We start from the raw sequence: 16,535 nt of genomic DNA on the forward strand, positions 1-16,535 counted from the left end.
TGACCTTAGAAGAATTATACAGATATAACTCTCATTAACTACTTAGAGGTATTCTGTGAATATTTTTGAAGACTTTGTTTTGCCAGGTGAATAAAGATTGAACTACAGCACAGGGAAGCCTAATTTGTGCTACAGTTCCAAGGAGTGACCCATGTATCCACACCAGTTTTGGATTTTATTGAAATGTCTTTAGATGTGTTTGGATATCTCATCAGCCTAATCATTATAAAGGTAGGACAATAGCACCAAGTATTAGGTTAACATACAGCTTTACTGATGTGACTGAAGACTCCTCGAATTGATTCTTCTTTACAATAAAAAATACCTCAATAGCCATTGACAAATCATAACTGCCATATACTCTATTTAAATCTAATTTTTGTTAGGAATATCTCTATGCTGTAATAACCCTGTCAATCAACCTGCCACAAATTCTTATACGTAGGAAGTGATCTTATAAACTTCAAGGTTTTATTCAATGGAAGAGTTCAGACATTACCCTCACCACTAGGATTAAATGCCTAAAAAGATTAGACATTTTGTGTTAATGCCTTTCTTTTATTTTTTCATACACATTGGCAAGTGGGGAAGGATTCTGATGTAACAATGATAAAATTTTGACTTGTATTAACGCAGCATCGAGGATCTAGTGTTAATTCAGATACTTACTAATTAGCTCCATATTTTGTAGATATTTATATTTCTCCTGGGATAATTAATGAGCTCCAACAAAATGCCCCTAAGGAGCCTTTCAATTCCAATATCACTGTTTGTCTCATAATGCTTTAAATTCTACATCCTCGAATGTGGGCATAGGGTTATACTGTGGAACTTTTCTCCTCAGAGCGTGAGTACTACCCTATTGCTTAACGTGGACAAAGTACCTTGATAAATAGACTGGGCGTGTGCAAACAAGAACTGGTAGTTGAACAATGTTCTTAGCAGTTTGTAAAGATGAAATGGAAATAGAGCAACCATGATCTCAAAAGGAATGTGCAAAGAAGACAAAGGCAAATAGTAGAATGTGCCAAGGAAATGCTGAAGTATAATTTCAAGTTATGTGCTCAGGTGTGAAGATGTGTTCAAAGTACTGCTTCAGAGAATGTAGTTGAATATCATGGGGGAAAAACTGTTTTAAACTATTCTGGGATAATTGTACAAGTAGAAGCCCCTAACTCTGTCTGTAATCAGTCACAACATCATCAAATTAGGGACTATTTTCCAAGTGCAACGTGAGAAAAAGAGGGCTCATCACAGTTAGTGTTCAGGTTGAAGTAATGGAAATCACATAATTTTTCTTATAAATCTTCATTTATTTTTGGAGCATTAAAGTAGGGAAAAGCCAAGTAAATATATTGCATGCTCCTAAATTAAATGCGATGTGCCATTGTTCTCTCTTTTAACTTGGAAGTTGTAGATTATATCTTTTCATACTCTAACTTAGGACAGTGATTTGCTCTCGGTTATTTCTTCTCTTCCCCTTCTTTTGTCCATCCGCTCACATAATTTTTATTTAAAGATGCATACTTGAGCTTGCATTTCTAAATTCTTCAAAATTATCTGAATTTCTTCATACTTCTGGCAGCCTCTTGAATCTTTCTCAAGGGAATATTTTGTCACTACCATTTTTATCCAATATAATATCTTCCTGCCTAATTCAGTGCAAAATATACATTAGACTCATCCAGATATCTCAACACTTGTACCAACATAAAATACTATCTTACTTAGAAATTATGATTTTAGAGGCTGGGAAGGTGGCTCAGTGTTAGAGCGCTTGCCTTGCATGCTCGAGGCCCTGGGTTCGATTCATCAGCACCACATAAGCAAAAAGAAAAAAGCCGGAAGTGGTGCTGTGGCTCAAGTGGTAGAGCGCTAGCCTTGAGCTGAAGAGCTGAAGGACAGCACCCAGGCCCAGAGTTCAGGCCCCACGACCGGACCCTCCCCCCCAAAAAAAGAAATTATGATTTTAGTATATCTGGGGAGGTGGCGTCTGTCATTTTTGAATGACCCTAAGTGATACTTACATGAAATCATGTTTTAAACCAATATGCCACTCAGAAGATGAACGAATCAATAAAATCGATGAAATCGATATTACACACACACACACACACACACACACACACACACACACACACATACACACACACGGTGCAATTTTATGCTTCTAATTCGTAAGGAAATGGAAAGACTTAAAAAAATCCTACTAAGTAAAATAAGCAAGACACAAAGAAACAGATTCCATGTAGGAAATGTCTAGGATGGTCCTAGCAGATGAGCAGAATGGCAGAAGAGCTATTTATATATGACCATATAAGTGGATGCTGAGCAAAATGAACTAGACATTGAAACAGAGGTTTTCCTTTGTGGTTGTTGTTTTTAATGTACTATGTGATTTCTTTTTTCTTTTGTGTTTTCACCTGTGATTTATCCCCTGATGCCTATTATTTCAGTATCTTGTGTATTGTATACATATTTATCTTACTTTGGCAAGGAAAGAGTAACAACAAAATGGTGACACAAAGGACAAAGGAAAACCAATGCAATAGCAATACTCACAAGACAACATGTTGGAAATTTACAACTTGTGAGGGGTATTGTGAATGAAAAGTGTGAGAAAAATGAGGGAGGGGGTAAAAAGTTCGACATGTTATGTATTCACTACATTACAATTACTGAAACGCCTTCTATATATTAAATTGACAATTAAATTAAATTTAAAAATAAGCTATATAAAATATAATTTCACTGTATTGGTATAGTAAATATTATTCTATGTATATTACCTTTAAAAAAATGAACAATATTTGGCTTCTAATTTGAATTAATTGCCCCTTTCTTTATCAGAGGGTCATCAACTGGAATGTTATCAACCTACACAAAATTTTCAGAATATACTTGCCATTATTTTGAAAAAAAACATTATGTTAGTATTGTTTCATACTAAATAGAAAATCGTTCAATTCTCTGGAAACTCCTAACTTTTAAAACTGAATTTTTGTTAAGAGGAGAGAATATATGTGTTCTTCAATATTCCTATGACTGCTAACTACTCATTTTCAAATTCTGAACATGCCATACCAGAGACATTTAAAACAGTCCCTATATGCATTTTATTTAATTCTGCAATAGATGCAGTTTCTAATGAGGAGTTACATAATTAAAGGTCAAAAGAAAAACTAGCCACATTCTGGTAGAAGATAAATCTATGAAGTGTCTATAATAATTAATTCCTCTAGAGTAAAAATTTGTTCATCAGAGTAAGCTATTATTTCTATGACAATCAATCCCAACATTTTATGCGTTGAAGTCATTATAGCCCAACATTTTCCAACTTTTAAGATGCACCTTAAAATTCCCTAAATTCACAGCATGACTAGCTTAACACTATTGTGAAAAAAATTCTACATTTCTACTAATGTAATGCCCTTTCTATTGTTCTAAGAACACTGCACTAAACTTTGCTGCATCATTTTCACCCAAGTGGTATTCTTGAGATCAGAAAATTTGCAAATATTCTTTATACTTATCTTTTTATCTATAATAGATATTCAGGAGGCTAAGATCTGAATATTATGGTTCAAAGCACACCCAGGCAGAAAATTTCTTAGATTCTTATCTCCAATAAACTGCTCAGGAAAAGCCAGATACAAGTAGCACCGAGGTTCAAGTGGTAGATCAGTAATCTTGACCCAAAACAGGCTCAGGGACAGTGCCCAGCCCCAGAGGTCAAGCCCTAGGACAAACAAAACAACAAAAACAAAATGAAAAAAAAAACCCCAAAACCTAGCATATTTCTCATTGTATACAGAGGTACGTAATTGAGGAAATTTCTACGAACTTTACAACTTTGTGTGGGGGGAGAGGAGAAGATTAGGTGGGGGGCGGGGGGAGGAAGGGAAGTGATGGGAAGGGAAAACAAAGGAGGAGGCTACAATGCTTGATAAGAAATGTACTCATGATCTTGCCCATGTAATTGTAACCCCTCTGTACAGTATTTTCACAATAAAAAAAGAAATTTCTTCCTGTGTTATGTATAGGTAGAAGAAAAAAGATGTCTCACAATAACTCTCTTCATACCATGTTACATCAAAATCTCAAAATATTGCTCTTTTTGTAAATTTATAAATTACTATCACCCATTTATTGACAACTCTTTCTAGATTATTCATATTATCACGTTATACATGAACTGTTGGAATTATCTCTTAACTAAGACCTAATTATAACTCTCTTGAAAGAATATTCTAGACAAATAGAATGCCAGAATCATTTGTGAATTTGTAAATTAAAACTTCTACTTAAAAAAAATTGTAATATTTTGTAGAATATGAAATTACAAACACAATATTTATTTTGAATCTAAATTCTCATTTAGCCAGGTCTACAATGTCGTACATTAGATATCTTTTCTATTTCTCCAGGCTTAAGCTTTTGTAATCCTTCATCATTTCTTTGGAATCCAACAGAATGATGCTTACTTTTTCAAATTTTTGGTTCGGAGTCATTAGCTATTTTGCATCTAGGAATATTCTGTAATGAAGAGAGCATGTACAACATGACTGAGGATGATATATGAGTTGCATTTCAATAGGAAACTTGACTTCTCAAAAACATAATCACAGAATTACCCCAAACTTCCAACTGTGAATTCCTTTCTTGTCCTTTGGTTTGTTTTATTGAGCAAAATTATAGTACCTAGCCCAAGGAAGGTATCACTATGCAATCCACTCTCTAATCTCCAGTCCTAATCTGAGTGCTAGAATTTCAGGTTTGTATCACATTGCCCTGCCATAGGTTGTTGGTTTATTTAATCTAGAATACTAGTAATTCTGAACTTCTCCGATGATCTTATCCTCTAGACTGACTGCTCAAACTGTTGATATACAATTTTCAAAGATGTCCTAACATTTGACATAGGATATGAACATTTTCAGATGCACCTGCAGGTGTCTCTGATTCCTTCCTCCATGGATCTGATCCCTTTTTTAATGATTACTTGACTCTCTTACTATCTCTGGTCCCTACCTATGTAATATTCTCAAGCTTTTGGGGGGAAAGTTCACTTGAGGACTTTCTAATATTAAAAATTATCACTTGATTCTAGTCTTACTCAGGACATATTTTCTATTATTTTCTAACTTTTCTACATATTCTGAGAGTTGTTTCATATGTGTGTTTGTTCATATAAGGGCTTCTGTGTGTATGTGAATGTTTGTATGTATGTATGCAAAAACCTCAACCTCTTATTCAGCAATCTTGCTCATAACTAGTATTACATCACTTGAGCCATTCTTCCAATGCAACTTTTGGCTGGTTAATTATAGGTATTGTTGCAAAGACTATTCTACCCAGGCTGGATGCAAACTGAATTTCCCAGGTTCTTTTACATTCTTAGTTTTTATTTTTTCCATGAGTATCAAGTTTTAAACTAGAAATACTTTGTTCATGTACAGTCTAAGCTGTAGCCCAGATTTTTAACTCAAGAATTCATATAAAGATAGATGAACATACACATTACATATCCCGAGTTTACACTCCTAGAAATGTGATCTTGAGCTGGGTACACGTGGCTCATGCCTATAATCCTCTCAGGAGGCTGAGATCTGAGGATTACAGTTCAAATGCAGCACAAGTAGGAAAGTTTTCTGAGGCACTTATCTCTAATTAACCACCAGAAAAAGGAATTGACACTGTGGCTCCAGTGGTAGAGCTCTAGCCATGAGTTGAAGAGTGGAGGGACATCACCCAGACCCAGAATTCAAGATCCATAACCATCAAAGAAATAAAAAGAAATGTGATCTTAGCCACCAGTTTATTGCTAGTATAGTTCCTGCTCTGTCAACATAGTCTGTTTTTTCAATTAAGTCCATGCTCTTATATCTGACTTCTTTGGAACTAGAATAATTCTTCCCTTCTACTTTTTACAAATTTGCATGATTAGCTACCATGATTTAGATTAAGTAGAAAACAAGAGAGGCCTCATCATTCATGTTCCACTTAGTAGTAGTGCTCTCTATATCCCATAGATCTACATACTGGAATGGCTTTATTGTTTCAAAGTTTTCTTATTTGCAGAGTCTTCTGTAGTGTATTGAACCATTATAGTTAAGCAAAACTTCTTTTTCTTCTATTATTCCTATTGTTTCTCCTAATGTTAACTTATGTGCACTTGGGAAATAATGCACAACACACACACTCACAAAAATATGTTTCTGAGAACCTTCCCACGTAAAATTTGTCTTAATTAAAGTGCACATAGGAAATTTGAACTTAAACTACTCCACGATGTTTTTTCATGTTTTTTATTATAAAATGGTGTAAACAGGGGTTAGAGTTACATAAGTAAATAAATGAGTACTATATCTATCAAGCTCTGTTACCTCCTCTTTTGTTTTTCACCTTCCATTCCTTTCCTCCCCACCGTCCCAACTCCCTTCTCCCCTGCTCAAGTTGTAAAGTTCATTTTCTACATAGTGCCTTGTACAACTCATTGTTACAATGGGTCATACTGTATTCTTTTTTCAGCTTTTTGTTATTTCCCCTCCCCTCCCCACATTAGAAAAATGTATACGCAAGATGCAGGTCGCCGACATCAAATATAGTGAAAACAGGGTTATACCATGGAGCAAGAAAAAAATCACATAGTAGATGTTAGATACATTAAAAACAATAGCAAGAACGAAAAAGCAAGTTGTGTCCATATCTTGGGGTACATTTCACTTAACATCATCTTATACGGCCATGTGTACATGGATAATGTTTTATAAAACGTTTAAATTACATATTTTCTCATTACGAAGTTATCTCTGAAATACGTTACCTCATGTCCAAAGATGTGCTTGTGCTATTTAAATGAAGCCAGAAAATATTCGTTTTACCTCGGGCATCATCACAGATTGTTACAGGAAGTATGTGGAAGGAACTGTTACTGCAAGTGGAAACTGATCCCAAGAGAGGAATTGAACATAGAGAAATGACAAATTTCAAGTTAATTTGTGCTGTCCTTTTTTACTATACAAGAAAATAATCCAAGGCCTGAAGGAAACTCTGTCCCTGATCTTTTGTAGTGTGTCCTTTACTCATATAAAACTTGTTTGTAAACTTCCAGTTGAGAGTATAACAAAAGGAAACTCTGTCCCTGATCTTTTGTAGTGTGTCCTTTACTCATATAAAACTTGTTTGTAAACTTCCAGTTGAGAGTATAACAAAAGGAAACAATATGCCATTTATAGGCAAGCATAGAATAAAAGAAATTAACTTTATTTAAAAAGTGTCCTATTGCAAAGAAAGAAAGACATGCAGGTTTTAAAGTGTCCTATGCACGGATATTTCTCTCCTGAGATGGTTCTCCTATTGCAGGAGTCAGTTATCCATTTCTTTAGTCTGGTCCTGAGTTCTCCATAGCAATAAGGATTCCAAAAATCAGGATCCAGAGAGCATGATCATCAAAAGGAGCCTCTTCTCAAACCAGTGCTTTAAGGATGGTCCCAAAGATATATGTGGGATTTTTCATTTTCTTGTTTGTTTGTTTAGTTTGTGCTGGTTCTGGGGCTTGAATACAGAGGGTGGACACTGTCCCTGTACAGTTGTCTTTCCTGCACACCTGTACCCTAACTTAGTACTCTACTGTTTGAGCCAAAACTCCACTTCTGGCTTTTTTAGTGTTTAATTACAGATAAGAGTTTGACAGACTCTCCTGCCTGGGTTGACTTTGAACTGAGACAGTAAGAAAGCCAAGTGACATCAACTGTATGGACTTCTCTTTTGAAACAAGAAATATAATAAAGCTAATATTTGACAATTTTTAAAAGAAGAGAATATGTCCAGCAAAGAAGCCATAACTTAAATAACTCAGCAAAAGTAGGTGCACTGAATCAGTTTGTAATTATTTTTTTCTGTTTGGGAAGATTAATATTTACTTCGTTGTTCCTTTTGGGGATACTCAAAGTCCTATTTGCAGTTTTTTTGTTGATCATGGGGCTTTAACTCTGATCCTGGGCTCTGTCCCTCAGCTCTTCAGCTCAAATTGAGCACTCTGCCACTCTGCCACTTTAGGTACAGCACCACTTCGGGATTTCTGGTGGTTAATTAAAGATAAGGGTCTCATGGACTTTCCTGACCAGGCTGGCTTTGAACCACAATCCTCTAGTCTCATCTTCCTGAGTAGCTAGGACTATAGGTTTGAGCCACCAGCTTCCGGCTTATAGTTGCATTGATGTGCACTTAATGACACTATGTAGACAAAGAATCGATTTTTCAATCAATGATGACATTGCAGCTTTTCAGAAAAATTGAGGTAGCAATAAATATATCCTCCTTTTCCATGTTGTTACATTAATGACTCATGTGTTTTGGGACTCTTACATTAGCATCCTCTGCTGTCTGTGTATGTGGACTTAGTATCAGAAATTGTTCATAGAGAAATAAAAAAGACTAAGATTTTTAGAAAGCAAAGGAAGTAAGATATGAAAGGACAGCATAGAAGGATATACAATTTATCACACAGAGATTAAGAACTAGCCTAAGTGACTAGAATGCTAAAGGCAATGAGGAATAAGCATAGTTGATAACTAGTTATTCAATAACCAAAAATGGTTCCCTAGAACAGTTTGTGGTATAACTTAGTTAATATTATCATTTATTCTTTCCATGGGGAGTTATTCTTTCTCTTTTGTCAAAGCTATTAATTATCCTATGCCTTTTTGATGCCGTTACTTACCAAAAAGTTTTCCAAATCTCACATAGACTACCCTTCTAATTGTGATTAGAAGTGACCACTCAAAACCCTGGAATCTTTGAATTTCTAGGATTAATCTTCACCTGATATCTAATCACATTCTTGGCATTAATTGCCATGACCTATTAACAGAACATTTTTTTTTGTTTGTTTGGTTTTGTTTTTTGGGGGTCCAGTCGTGGAGCCTCAAATCTGGGCCTGGGCGTTGTCTCTCAGTTCTTCAGCTCATGGCTAGTGCGCTACTACTTTTGCCACAGCGACACTTCCGACTGTTTTCTTTTTGCTTATGTGGTGCTGAGGAATTGAACCCAGGGCCTCATGCGTGCAAGGCAAGCGCTCTACTGCTGAGGCACCTTCCCTGCCCTTTTTTAAAATATACTATTCTAATATAGATAAAAGAAATGAATTACAGACTATTGCTAGGTATCAGTGGAATGAGCAATTTTATATTCCAAATATGGGTTATTTATTTTTCATTTACTAGCTAAATGACTTTTTTGACAGTCTTGGGGCTTGAACTGAGGTACAAGGAACTGTTCCTGAGCTTTTTTTTTTTTTTGTCTGAAGGTTAACACTTTACCACTTGAGGCACAGCTCAATTTTCAGTGTTTTCTTTTTTCTATTTATGTGGGACTGAGGAATTAAACCTAGGGTTTGATTCATGCTAAGCAATAACTGTTCCATTTAGCCACATTCCCAAAGCCCTAAATAGCTTTCTTACTTTTTTATATTAATACGTTTTCTTATTGTGAAAATACCGTACAGAGAGGTTACAATTACATGAGCAAGGTAAAGAGTACATTTCTTAGCAAGCATTGGTGCCTCCTCCTTCCCCTTACCATCCCTGCCCACTGATTCTCCATCCTTTCGCCGCCAAAGTTGTAAAGTTCGTTTTTCAACATAATGTTTTATACATCTCATTGTCACAATGGGACTTGGTTAAGATATCATTACTTTTTCATTCCATTACTATGCATTATAATTTAGGCCAGGTGGTAGAAAAGGAAGTGGAAAACAATACTAAGTCCAGTAAAGCTGACATTCCTATCACATCACTAAGGAAGTACAGTGTTAAGGCCTGCTGGACTCATAAGGCAGTTGCATGTGACATTATTATGTAAACCATTATTGACCATCATCTCTGACATCCCTAATATTCTGCTTCCACTTTCAAGGTCATGAGCCAAATATCTAAGTCTTTTTATTGATAGGGTGTGTTTCCTAGGAAGGAAGAAGGAGGATGTGGAAGGTGATGGTGGAAAAATATGTATATTGGCTCCCTGTCCACATTTTTTTGCATTTTTAAAAAGTGCTACTGATGAACTCCCACTTACATCTAATTGACTATACTGTCTGCACAAGATGCAGATAAATGATGACATTTATTCTGGTGGATAATCACATATATTAACAAAATCCATTTCTGGAAAAAAAAAGATACTAGGTAAGAAAGTATAAAGTATTGTCTATAAAATGGTTTCTTTTCTTGGAGAACAAAAGGTAGAATTGAAATACTTACTCCAACTTTCTTTGAGATTTTATGATGTCTCAGGGTCAAATGTTCTCTAATTCCTGTAACATCCAAGCATAAAAGACATGATTTGAAGATCTCAGTAATTTTAGAAACAAAGGAACATAATAGCTTCCTTCCTGCAGAGACTTGTGATAGCAAGTTTGATTGATTGTACTGTAGCTCTCTTTTTTTCCCCCTTTATAACAAGTGTTGCATATCTGGGCATTTTACTGTATATCCTGCATCAGCTTCCTGTAGGTGAAATTTACCTCTACTCTGCAATGTCAAGATGGGTCATGTTACTTACTACAGTTTACAAAAATGAAACAGAAGCGGTAAAAGACTATTTCTAGGGGAAGATTTCTGTCTCTTTGTGTTTAATAGCTGACTTGTTTTCCCTTAGCTATAAAAATAGAATATTTTCAGAAGGAGTCTTCTTTCAACTTATATACTGGAAGAATATAGCATGTGAAATTGAGGAAAAACTCAAATACAGCCTCATACATATAACGCAGGCAGAATTAAGCTAATATTAGAATATGATAGTAAGATGTTAGTTTCCTACCATTCTTGTATACCTTTATGATAGTTGACTATAGCATGTCAGAATCTAACAAATCCTAAACAAGAACTAAGCAAATATATAACATTTCCTGTTCGAAATTATTACAATTTTTATAAATAAGGATTCTCCATGTGATCACTTATGAGGTTATTTTTTTTCTATAGATGGGGCTAATCACTCTAAACCATTGTATATAATATCCATAATCATTATCCAGACCTTGTGATTGAGATGAGGAAGAACAAAATATCTAGATTTCTATTTCTCTTTTCCTCTTCCCCTTTTTCTAGTGTGAAGTCTCATCCTTTCTCCAAATTCTTCTATTAATAAAGGAAGAATGACACGTTGTGAATATCAAGCAAAAGGCTTCAAATCAAAAATTTCATTCTTTTAGAATTAGATGAATAAATAAGAGTGCCTAAAGGAAGAAAAAAAGCATGATGTTTTCTCTTTCTGGCTTCCACCATAGAGTCTGAACATGACTCTAAATATCTAATAAAACATTTGCCTGGGCTAACTTTTTAAAAAATATAGTTTGTTAAAGAAAAATTTTAAAACTAAAAAAAATAAATTTTAAATAAATAGTAATTTGTGGTTTGCTTTTGAGAGGCATGAAATAAAACTGCATTAACACTGTGTGAGTTGAGAGGCTAAATTCTATCAGAATCTAAACATAATGAAAAATAGATGATTTTAAGTTAAATAGCTTGTAGGTACATTTTTAATGTGACATACCCACAGAGACATCTATTTTCTTTTTCTCTGCACACTGATTCAACTTTAATAAGCAGTTCATGTAATTCAAATAGCTCTGTTTCAGAAATAGATTAGACACAAAATGTTACAAAAAGAGAACCAGAATTAGGTGGTGCATTCTTTAAAAATAGCAGTCAAATAAATATTAACCATAATTCCAAAATAATAACAATCAACTCCTATTGAAAAGAGAAGATTGTAGCAGAATGTATAAAAAGTGATAGTGCCAGAACTCTTTCAGGAGCTGCCCTCTTGCATTTAAGATTTCTAGTACAGGACACTGTTTTAATCAGGATTAATAGCTTTCAGGAACTAACTTTTTTTCTAGTTATATTTCATTGAAGAAATATGTTGTTCAAAATTAATGAACGGATAACAAGTTATAATAGAAAAAAGTGCTAGACATTCATTGTGGTTGGCAGTAAAATACCTTCCAATAATGTCTCTCATCCCACAAATGTCTAAACCCTCAAATGTAGATATGCACTATATATATATATATACGTTTGTAAAATATTCATCTCTCATTACCCAAGGAACATGAATTTGAATAATTACCAAACGGGGGAAGTATAACTCAAATGGGTACTTAAAATCCCAGCTGTAGTTCAAAGGAGAAATGATCAGGTAAGAACCATCAGAAAGATGTAAAGATGCTACATTAGAAGATAAAGGAAAAGACAACAACCCAGATCCTGAATTTCTGAAAAGCGGAACAGGTTGTAAATGCCTTTCCACTAGAATCATCTAAAAAATCTTTTAGCCCTGTAGGTGGCTTGATTTTAATGTGGTGAGACTTCTTTTAGATTTCTGTCCTTTAGAACTGTAAAATGATGAATACAGATTATTCAAGCCAATTAACTTGTAGAAATTTGTTACAGCAGATTTGGTTTAGTACACTAACTCAGCTACAGCCTTTTCCTGATGCAACTATAGAGACATCACATATCCTAGTTTCTGAGAATAAGAAAAATTTGCCACTGGCTTTGTACACATGTATGAAGGATATACTACTAAGGGCCTTGCATTAATGAAGTCTTCAAATTCTAAATAACATTTAAATAAGAAACTACCTATCTTTATTTTCACGTTTGGGGATCAAAGTACTAAAGTTATGTATAAGGCTAGGGTAAGAATATGGAAATGAAATCTGTCTCCTAATATTATAAAGATAATTTATGTCATTTTGAGTTACAGTTTCTAAAGTATTATAAAATAAAGTAAAACAGAAACAGAAACTCAATTTTCCATCCTTCCTAACTTTCCAACAGAAATTAGAGAATCCAGTAAAGATACAGCAATCCCAGGATGGTATAGGATGATATAGGATCACTAGACAGTGACAAAGAAGATAACAAAAATGGGTCCCCTGGAACCATGGGTAACAAAATCTACACCTACAGGTTGTGATATAGCTACAAAATAGTTTCCACTATGCTAAGTCTTTGATATTTTATGTTTGTTTTCACAACAACTTTCCTCTCTTAGAAAATGACTCTTTATTAATACTCAAGGGTTTGCAGCTTATAACCCAGCAAAAAATAATGCTTCTAAATGTAAACAAGCATGATTCTAAGAGTAACCAAGGCTACTTGTGTTGCTATAGCTGATAAATAAGAATGTTGTTGGGGAATAGTCAAACAATCTTGAACTTTTTCGTATCTTTCCTCTTCTCCAACACGAATCATCCTAGTCAAGATATGTAAAACATTAATAGAGGATTTTTATATTTTTTCTTGTTCACACTAAAACAAATACACTTTTCCTCTTTCCAAGCCTGACTTTGAAAGAGTTAGACCATCACAATTATTTTTTTTTTGGGGTCCGGTCATGGGGCCTGAACTCTGGGCCTGGGCGTTGTCCCTCAGCTCTTCAGCTCAAGGCTAGCGCTCTACAACTTGAGCCACAGCGCCACTTCCGGCTTTTTCTATTTGCTTATGTGGTGCTGAGGAATAGAACCCAGGGCCTCAGGCATGCAAGGCAAGCGCTCTACCACTGAGCCACCTTCCCAGCCCAATCACAATTATTTTACATACAAAAGTTTATTGCTTTGGCTTAGGTGTTTTCCTGTCTTTGGGTGTTGCTTTTTATTATTTTGGTAATTACATAGAAAAAACAAGACAAAGCCATTATGCTTATGTTTAATTATTCAAAGTGAAGCTGTTTTCAAACACAGTTTTCTGTTCCTTTCTTCACTGCTAATTAAAGTTTAATTATTGCTCTTTAATGATTTAAAAAACCTGATATTTTAAGGTATATTCTCATGGAAACTGATTAAAACAGGAGTGTCTGCGATTACTTTTTAAAATTTTTTCAAGTATGTTCCTTGGCTATTTTTAATGATAATGCTCTAGTTACTATTCAGTCTCACATTTTTGCTTCTACTTGTTAGTAAAAACTGAATTTTTTTTTGGTCGGTCATGGGGCTTGAACAATGGGCTAGGGCGCTATCCCTCAGCTCTTCAGCTCAAGGAGAGTGCTCCACTGCTTCAGCCACAGCGCCACTTCCGATTTTCTAGTGGTTTATTGGAGATAAGCATCTCACAGACTTTCTTTGCCAGGGCTGGCTTTGAACCGTGATCCTCAGATCTAAGCCTACTGAGTAGCTAGGATTACAGGCATGAGCCACCAGCGCCTGGCTTGAAAACTGAATTTTATACTAAAAACTTTCCTACTCATAACAATAATCATAATCAGAGCAAAATACTGACCCTAATCTTAATCCAAATTATATATCAATACTAACGTTAACACAAGCAAACTAGTTTTCACTCATCCTAATTGATTCAAATAAACCTTGTAAACATAAGTTTCAATTTTTTTCCCAATATCTTAGGGATTTTCTAACCATTATGTAATCTTAACTGGAACATTGAGAATAACCATAAGCCTAAGTGTAAGTAGATTCTAATATTAATAGCAATTCTCTAGTTCACATTGGTTCTAATTCTTACCTGGCTTAATCTGAAATTTACCTTCAATTTTACCCTCATTTTTTTTCTCCTACACTCTCACCCTAAACATGGCTAGAATCCTAACCATAACCTTGACACTAATGGTATCCCAAATCTAAAATTTATGAAAACTGCTTGTTTTGTGTCATCCTAACTGAAATTCCACTTCTAATTCTTGAAATAAATTGCAGGTTTTCCTAAACCCTATAGATTTTCTCACTCTTAACTTTGAACCTATCTTGTTCCATATGAGGAGTCATTATACCCATTTATCTCAAATCCTGATATTATGAAATACATTGTACTTCCATTATCCCAGCTTTTCCTGAATTCCTAGAACCTAAAATAAGTTCAAATTTACTTCACATTTAACCCATTCCTTTTTTTTTCTTTTTGTTGGGCATGCGGTTTGGTCTCTGGGCCTGGACACGATCCCTGAGCACTAGGCATGGGCAAGATCCCTGAGTTCTTTAGCTCAAGGTGTGCACTTTACCACTTGAGCCACAGCACCACTTTCAGGTTTTCTGGTGGTTAATTGCACATAAGAGTCTCACAGACTTTCCTGCCAGGGCTGGCTTTGAACTGCAGTCCTCAGAAATCAGATTCCTGAGCAGCTGTGATTATAAGTGCAAGCCACCAGTTTAACCAAATTCTTTACTCTTTCCTCAACCCCCTTTAATCAGAAACCTAATCCTAATCACAATCTGAATTAACAACAAATGGTTAATGTAAGGAAAATTGTCTGGATTCTAGTCAATCACACATTTTATTGCTTCTGCTTCTTAGTGGAAAACTAAATTTTACCCTAATGCTATCCTTCGCTAACCCTAACAAGAACTAAAACAGCAATTCACAATTTAAACCAAATCATATCTGAATGTTAAAAGTAACACAGACGTTGGTTTTCATTCATTCTACCTTTGATATCATTCATTCTTCTTAAAATATATTGCAGTTTTACACAATACCTTACATCTTTTTCTCATCCTAACCCCAGCTCTACCTGAAACAGCTTGCTGAATCCTAAACCTACAGGTAACTGAATCAAAATGTTAATAGCAAGCCTCTATTTCACATTTATCCCAAATCTTGCTTGGCATGTAGGTCAAAATTTTACTTGCATTTTTACTTGCGTTTTGAACCTAAAGTTTTTAAGTGTTTTTCTATTTCCTGTCAGGTTTTAGTTAACATTTTTTTTTTAAATTTTAGTTATTGTAAAAGAGGCTGACAGAGGGATTATGGTTATATGTGTAAAGTAATGAGTACACTTCTTGTTGAACATTGTTACTCTCTTCTTTGTTGTTCTTGCACTATACCGTCCCTCTCCCACCTCTCTCACTCCTCTGTCCCCATGGTGTAAAGTTCATTTTCAATATAGTGTGTTGTGAGTATCATTGTTGCAATGGGCCATCTTGTGTTGAACCTAAATTTTCTTTTTCTCTAACCCTAATTCTAATTCTGTCTGGGATCCTAACCCTAACCTTAATAAAAATAATAGCCCAATTCAGAAGATAATAAAAAATATTCAAGTTTTTATTCATCCTGTTAATCCACTGTACATATTGAATTAAATTGCAGTTCACCTTAAATCTTCCAATTTAGATTATATATGCATATTTAAAAATGTAATTTTATGTAAAAAACAGCAAACTTTGGAGGAAGGAGTAATGAAAAGGAAATAGAGGGAGTATGATCAAATGCTTTAAATATATTTTGGCAAGAGCACAAGGAAACTGCCGCTTCTGACAATTAATAACCATTAACAAAATAACTAAAAATTAATAAGTAAATAACACACTGCCATCTAGTCTTCTTTAAGAGAGCCATAATATGTCTTGTGAATAAAATACTTGTGTTAGATAAACTTTGTTCATGCATAATTCATATTGCTATTGGCCAATTATTTAACTTAATCAATAAAAATATATCAAATAAAATTCCATGATAAAAATATAAATCAGTTAGTAATTGAGAAAAAGTAGTCATGACTTTTAATAAACTAAA

This window comes from Dipodomys spectabilis, unplaced genomic scaffold, assembly GCF_019054845.1.
Source record: "Dipodomys spectabilis isolate Male_0828 unplaced genomic scaffold, ASM1905484v1 ptg000445l, whole genome shotgun sequence".
Lineage (NCBI taxonomy): Eukaryota > Metazoa > Chordata > Mammalia > Rodentia > Heteromyidae > Dipodomys > Dipodomys spectabilis.